The following is a 7868-nucleotide window of genomic DNA, read 5'->3' as shown; positions in this document are numbered from 1 at the left end:
AATTCTTTTTCGACAGCACTTTCTATGTTTGTAAGCAAATCAAGTTAGTTTCAAATTTTTAACACGCCTCCGCAAATTGAAAAATATCGATCTGGTATGTTCAGAGTTGATACATTTTGAATGGAGTACTTTATTAATATACCAAATCTCACATTTAGTATATTTTGGTATATCCATTCGGTACACTTCAAGAACAAATACCGCACTGTTTATCTCTCATTCACATACACTCGACTGTAGCTTTCTAACTTGTTTTTCTATATGAGATTCAAAGTTAGATAGAGAGATTGAAACAGAGTAAATGAGAGAGAGAGAGAGAGAGAGAGCGATAGATTACTAGTTTTCATATTAAATTGTGTTTCATTATAGAATTTTCAAGCAATTCAGAACTAGAAATATCCTGAGTGCAGACTATCTTCTAGTCGAGAACTCTCCACTATGATACATAGAACCTTGCTTGTTTCTTTTCTTTTATTTGCATGCCAGCGCCTCGAAAAAGTTCCAAAGTTCCACAGAGCGAGAGAGAGAGAAAGAGAGAGAGAGGCTGAGTAGAGTAAACAGAGAAAAAGTAAAAGAAACTTTGTCCTCAATGCGACTTGATGCGGCTGCCGAGCGGCGGAAGCCGTGGACCGTAGGGGGCAAGGCAAAAGGGATGTGCAGCCTATAGCGGAGAGTGAAGAGGGGGTAGCAGTGAAGTGGAGAAGGGGAGGAGGGGTGACTGCGTGCCGTGACACTAATGCTAGGTCTCAGAGCGGCAATTACGAGTGCAACAATAATAATGCAAGTTCCCGCAGCTCGCTCGCCACTCGCAACTCGTAACTCGTAACTGGGGCATTGTTGTCACGTTGCCTGCCCCGAAAACAGCTTCATTTTCATGCCAGGCGGTCCGTGTGCGAACAAAAGAAGACGCTTCGCCTTGCCTCGCCTCTGCTCCCCTCTCCAGTCACTCCCAAAAGAGATCCGCTTGCGATCAAAGACTCGACTCGACTCGACTCAACTCGGGCTGCTAATCTGCTGCGCATGCGTTGAGAGTCGCATCGCAATCGACGCGTCGCCTTTTGGTCACTTCCGCGGTAGACCAATGCTGAGGCCAATCATGCGCACCCAGCGGTCAAGCGTTTGGTCAGCTTCCTCTCTCACTCCTCCTCTCTCTCTCTCTTTCTATCAACAACCACCAGCTAAGTAAACCTTGCAATAGAGCTGGCCTATGTGCGTGACCAACGCTCAGTTGGGCAGCTGATTAGCAGACTCTGCACTCTGCACTCTCAACACCCCTCCAAAATGTCTTGATTTATAATTATAGCGAGCCCTTCTCCTTTGTCCATTCATACAGACTTCACTTGGCAATTTATAATTATAGCGAGTCCCTCTACTTTGATTATTTTACAGATTTAACTCGACAATTATCAAGCGAATCTACAGCAGAAATTTCAATACTCAATTCAGCATAATAACTAGAATTGTTAGACTAAACATTGCTAATTGTTGCCAGCAATCAATATTGATGTAAATTACTTTTGATATACATTTTCCAACCAATAATATAATACTTTTTTTTAGATTTTAGGTTTATTAAGTAATTGAACCAGCAAAGCAATGAAGTACCATGACATCACATTTTAAGCAAAACTCTTTCAGGCCAGTCATATCATATGAACTAAATATAGTTAAATAATTTGAGAATAAGCTAAGCATTGTCTAACTATTCAAAATCAAACGAACTTTAATATATGAGGTATAAAACACAAACGAAAGTGTATTGTACAAAATAAACTATTTATTCAACTTCTCAATTAAAAAAATCTATAAAATTATTAAAGATTTCAAAAACTACAATCTCGAACATCATCTGTTAAAGCGAGAATGTTATTATCCAAGCTAATTACTAGTGAAATCTTATTTGATAAGAATCTGTTGATAAATTTGGAATTGAATAAATTGTAAAGCATTTTCCAAGCAGAAAATTTCTTAGAATTAACTCAATTCCAAATTTGTTAGTATTGAACGCTTTATAATTATTCGTAAAATTATTTATGTTTGTCGAAAATATGAAAGAATATTCTCAAGAGTTAAATTTGGTAAAATCACATAAATTGAGGCTGACAAACTAAAAATAAAACTAAAATTACCTAAAAAAATATATAATAATTTTTATATAACATGTGCTAACATTCGATTCAAAGAAAAAAACAGATCAACGCTAATAGATTTGCATTAAATTGGAAAAATAAATGAGGTGTCAAGCACTTGACAAAGAGAAAACAGGAAGAATATGCGAAGAATTCATTACAGGATTAAGTGTAATATATGCGCAAACTTATCAAATTGCGATCATGATATGCAATGAGATCAACAGCTGCTCCCATTGTTGCTTGAGATCGATCCAAAACTGAGCTCAGTTTTGTTTTCTTGCCTTCTTTTTCTGCCTAATCGCAAATCATAAATATGCATTGAGCAACTGCCTCATTATACAAATATATATGGCGAGTAGTTCAGATCAGGTAGCGATAGCAGAGCTACTTGAAAAGGGGCGCGTTAGAAACAGCACCAACCAAGCAACCGACAAAAAAAGAAGAAAAAACAAGAAGATCACAGTTCCAATTACAGTGCATTACACAACGAGCAAGGATAACAGTTGGCAGTTGGCAGTTGGCAGTGTCCACTTACAGCTCGAGCTGATTACAAATAGTGCTCAGTTCTCAGTTCTTGTTGCTATTGCTGTTGCCGCCTTGTGTCAAAACAGCATTCAGCCTCTTGGAGTTGAGTTCCAGTTAAAAACAAATGAGCACATTGATTAAGTAATAGGCTGAGGCTGAGGCTGATGCTGAGACTGAGGCTGAGAAACCCAAAGAACACAACAGGATTCTCTGCTCAAATTAATTTCCAAGTTCCTGGTAGGGAAAAGAAGTGCTCGACTCGAGACTTTGGCGCCGTCGCACTTGTTGTTCTTGTTGAATGTGCAACGTCTTTTGCTTGACAACTCAATTGCAAAGTGCTTCCCATTAATTCCTAGCCATGTCAGCCAACTGCTGTTTGGTTTTGGCATCGGGCATCGGGCATCGGGCGCAACATAAATCAGATTTCCTTTTCGTTCGTTGCACATGTCAAGTGACGTTCGAAGGAAAGGGAGAGAGAGAAGGAGGAGAGAGAGAGAGAGAGAGTGTCTATCGGAGGATCAAAATAACATTCACTTTTCATTCGATATGCTGCATATTAACACTCATGTTGTTAACTGGCTGCCCCCGACTCCGACTCCGCCTCACTCTTGAGGCCCCCCGACTTGAAACCCCTTTTTATTTGCGACGAGCCCCTTCATTAGCCTAAGGCAACATTGTCACGCTGCAAATAGACGACAAACTGTCAAATAAAATAATATTTTACATGGGCAAACACACAGTGAATGTGTCGCGTCAATTGTGAAATCGGGTAACCGAAACAAGGGGCCTTTAATAATCTGACTGACTGACTGACTGACTGAAGGTGTCGCAACTGGCAAGCGACAAAAATTAAGCTACCCCCATTTTATTTACATTTTTAACAACTGTCAAACAATGCAAAAAGCTCCCCAAAAATCTGCTTAAACGTTGTAAGCAAATGTCAACCCAAAATTTGTAAAACACACAACTCTTTCTCTAGGAGAAGGCTATCAACAATTTAAAAAGCGACAAATTATACAAAAAAAAAATGTAACGAATAAAATGATACAAATTATTAATTTGTTCAGCAAAATAATAATGCTTGACTATATACCGAATTTCATATAAATTGCTATTATATATTAACAAAAAAAAATAAGTATAAAGTAAAAGTATTTTAAGTTAACAAATTTAATTTTTTTTTTCTTTTACTTCGTTTATTTTCTTTTCTTTTAAATCTAGAATCAAATGATTCTTAAATAATGATTTAAATTTCAAAATAACATATTTTAAATCTTAAAATGCAAATTCTATTTTTGATGTAAATTTTGTTTGCAATATACACAATTAATGAGACTTAATTGTAATAATGTTTTTGTAAGAATTTTGAAACTATTTTCATATGTGAATAGAATAGTTTGCTGTCTTTTTTTGCTTGATATCTGAAATATCTGTAAAGCTATTTGTAAAATAAAAAGTAGAGGTGTATTGCATTGAAGTCTGGTCAAACAAAGGTTTATTTTTTATTTGATTTATTTTGTTGAATGCAAACCCTTGTTAATTAGCGATGGGTTGCGCCTTGTTTCTGCTTTAATTATTCGCGTAGCGAGAGATTTGTTAGTTAGTCAGTTGCTCAGTTAATTGCATTGCTCGTGGAAGAATGCTTTTTGACAGAGCACATTACCAAGGGGTGGATGGAGGGGATGGAGGGGAGCATGCTGCGCATCCAGAGTTATTGTTGGCACAACACAAATCATTGAAGGGGATGCGTAAGGAGAAACAACACAACTGAATAGAAGAGACGAGACGAGGTGAGAACGAATCTAATAAGGTTCGCTGAGGGCAAAATGCTGAGCTGAGCTGAGCACTTGAATGCTTAACTGTTTCGAGTGTGAGTGTGCGAGTGTGAGTGTGTGAGTGTGAGTGCGAGTGTTCGAGTGTGTCTTGAATGAATGGAAAAACTATTCGTATGAAAGGGGCGAGTGAATTCGATTAAAATTACATTTCTTCATTTTTCTCATTTTACAATTTTATTTTGATTTTGATTTTTTGCCGCCTGCTGCTGCTGCTGATGCTGCTGCTGGGTTGCCTTTGTGCCTTTTTTCGGATTCGAAAGAACCTGGACAGGACGCAGCATGTGTTCCATTTGATTGTGCATGAATTTGCAACTTGTGCAACACATTTAATTTTATTTAGTTTCATTTGCCAAGCTCAGTCTGTGTTCGTTTTCTTTGGCTTCTTTTTTATTTGATTGCGACGATGACGATGACGATGACGATGGCGACCCCTTTAGTTGGCAGCATTGTGTTGTCCTGCCGTGTCCTTCACACGCCTTGCGCCACAGGCGCCATAGAAAGTAGCGCGCACCTTCCCTTCCCCCTTCCCCGTTCCCCTTTGCTGCTCTCGGTTGCCTCTTTGAGGATCGCTGCTAGGACGGACGGAAGCAAAAGCCAGCCACGTTGTGGGCTCACATGCCCGGCCACAAGCGAGGTCTACCAAAGCAACCCCGTAACGTCATCATCCTCATCATCATCATCATCATCATGCAAAAAGGACACTTGATGAGCACAACAAAAGCTGATGCTGCGTCTGCGACTGCGACTGCGACTGAGTTGCGTTCGCTATTTATTTCCATTTGCAACATTCAGTAATTTATTGCACAGCTTTGTGTCCTTGCTTGCATCGTGTTCATGCTTGCCCCTTTTTGAATGAGTGTGCGCTCCTCACTTAATGTCCTGCCGCTGTGCGCCTGATTATCCTTTCAATTAAAATGTAGCGTAACATTTTCCACATCGTTGACAACAGCGACGCGTCGCTCTAAAGAAACCAACTTGAGCAGCAGCAAAAGGGGAACAGAATGTTCTATTTAGGCCAGCGTTTGCCCTTTGTCTAAGTGTGTGCATGTGAATGCCTTTGTGTCGGTGTGTGTGTGTGTGTACGTGTGTGTGTGTGTGTAAACAATGCTGTTGATTCCACTAATGGCTCAAATCAAGACCAGCAAAATAGCATCTCCATTTCGTCATTTTGCACATTGAAGGCAACCTCAATACTAGTTATTTATCTACTTCTTCTTCACTTAAGGAAATTCATAAAGAATGTATTTATTAAGTATTTACTTTTATTGAATTGTCTCTTAAAATTAATAGTTTTTCATACCCGCTACCCATAGGGTAGAAGGGTATTAAAGCTTTGTTTTTAAGATTACCGAAAATTTGCTTGCAATCAGACAAAATTTTTAAAAGTTGTTAAGAAATTCTTTTGTATGGGGAAAACAATGCCACTCAATGGTATATTTTGAATATAGTACTATATAAATATACTATTTATAGCCTTTGGTTAATTTTTTTGTGGTACATTAATTTGGTATATTTTAAGAATAATAACTGTTTTGCTTTTATTCAAAATGGCTTTCATTTTATTTGACATTTTATTGTGTTATCAACAATTTATTTAATTTTTATATTTGAATTTCAGAATTTTAATAAGTAATTTATTGAAATTCATTTTCATTAAAAAATAATAGTCTGTGATCCTTGAATATTTACTTTTATTGAATTGGTCATCACGTTTTTCAAATGTATTGCTTTTATTTGTGCTTTTGTAAATCGATTTATTTGTTGAATACAATGTTATTTTCTTTAAAATTATGTGTTGATCTTTTATAAAGATAACTAAAATTATGATAGCAATTAGAAATAAATGCCAACTCTTTTTTGTTGGCTTTTTCTATAATGTTTTTGCTTAAGTACTACGCTAATCAATCAGATTCCTTAAGGTAGACTTCAATGCAGTAAAGAGTTATGAAATCCATCATCAATTTAAGTAAGTCTGTTCCCTGCACATCTTGTAGAGTTATCGAAAGTTGTCCATGTGAACGAAATTTGGGTCTCTCGTAAAATGGGATTGTCGAGATGTGAAAATGGGGCCCTTGTTGGGTACATAACAAATGTCGTAATATGATTTGGCAGCTACATAAAACGAAAATCAACACGCACTTTTTGTTGATTTTTTGACGAGCTCGGTTGTTTGTCGCACACTTCTCCCCTCGGTCCCCTTGCTCCCCCCGCCATCTCCCAGTTCCAGCAGCTCCCAAGTCCCATAACTCTGATTCTATATGCCAACTCCTGTCAGAGAGGCTCTTACTCCGCTCCTGCTGTGTTGCCACTAAATAAATAGACATAGCACACGACAATAAACTTATTCATAATACATGAGTTTAGAGCGGGAAAGCTGCCTGCCAAGGGGGCGTGGCACTCAGCTAGCAGCTCGCAACGCGACTCGGCGCATGGCAATCACTCAAATGTGATAATAAATAAATAAACAAATCAAAAATAACCATAAAAAAAAAACGAAGGACTCCATTTTTGTGTTTCTATGTGTGATTTTGATTCCGATTTGGATTTCAATTGTGCAGCGTATTAAAAGCACTTTTTCTTGGATTAGACAAACTACTGAAAAAATACCACTCTTTGATATAACAACAAATACAGACTGATAAATATTTGAAATTTTTTTTAATGTATTTCTTTTTTAAATATATTATTTATTTATTATCTTTTATGCATGTTGATTATTGATGTTGAGAAAGCGGAAAGCTTGCTTAAATATGTGATTAGATGTTTATGTTTTTTTTTTTATAACAATCTTAAATGATGATTTAAATTTATCTAAAAACTGATTTCAACTAAAATATAGTGCAGTAATTGTATATAATATTAAGAAATAAGAAATGTAAATATAAATTAATAGTATACAATTATAATAAACGGTTGGAAATTTTGTATTTAATTTAATTTTCTCAAATATTTCAAATATAATTTCTGTACATTCCATTTTAGCCATGAAATGTTTAAATTACATTAAATTAAATCTAAATGAATAAATTATTAATAATCGTAAATTAAAAACTATAATACGCACTGCTTTAATTTTAACAGAAATTAAAAAAAAATTATATATCGAAATATTTCAAATATGTGCATTTAATTGTATGTTCATTCAAATATATAAAATTAAATAAATAAATATTACAAATGCACTTTGAGAACATGTAAAACATTGCCGAAGAATTGTTTAAATTGCATTAAATTAAACTTAAGTGAGTGGAATATTTGAAATAAAGAATTTAAAATACTTATTGCATATTGTAATATCAATACATTAAAAAAAAAAATCATATAATTTATACTTATATATTATATAATTATATATATTATAAATAAATTATATAAA

Source organism: Drosophila sulfurigaster, chromosome X, assembly GCF_023558435.1.
Source record: "Drosophila sulfurigaster albostrigata strain 15112-1811.04 chromosome X, ASM2355843v2, whole genome shotgun sequence".
Lineage (NCBI taxonomy): Eukaryota > Metazoa > Arthropoda > Insecta > Diptera > Drosophilidae > Drosophila > Drosophila sulfurigaster.
Note: the sequence above shows the minus strand (reverse complement) of the source record.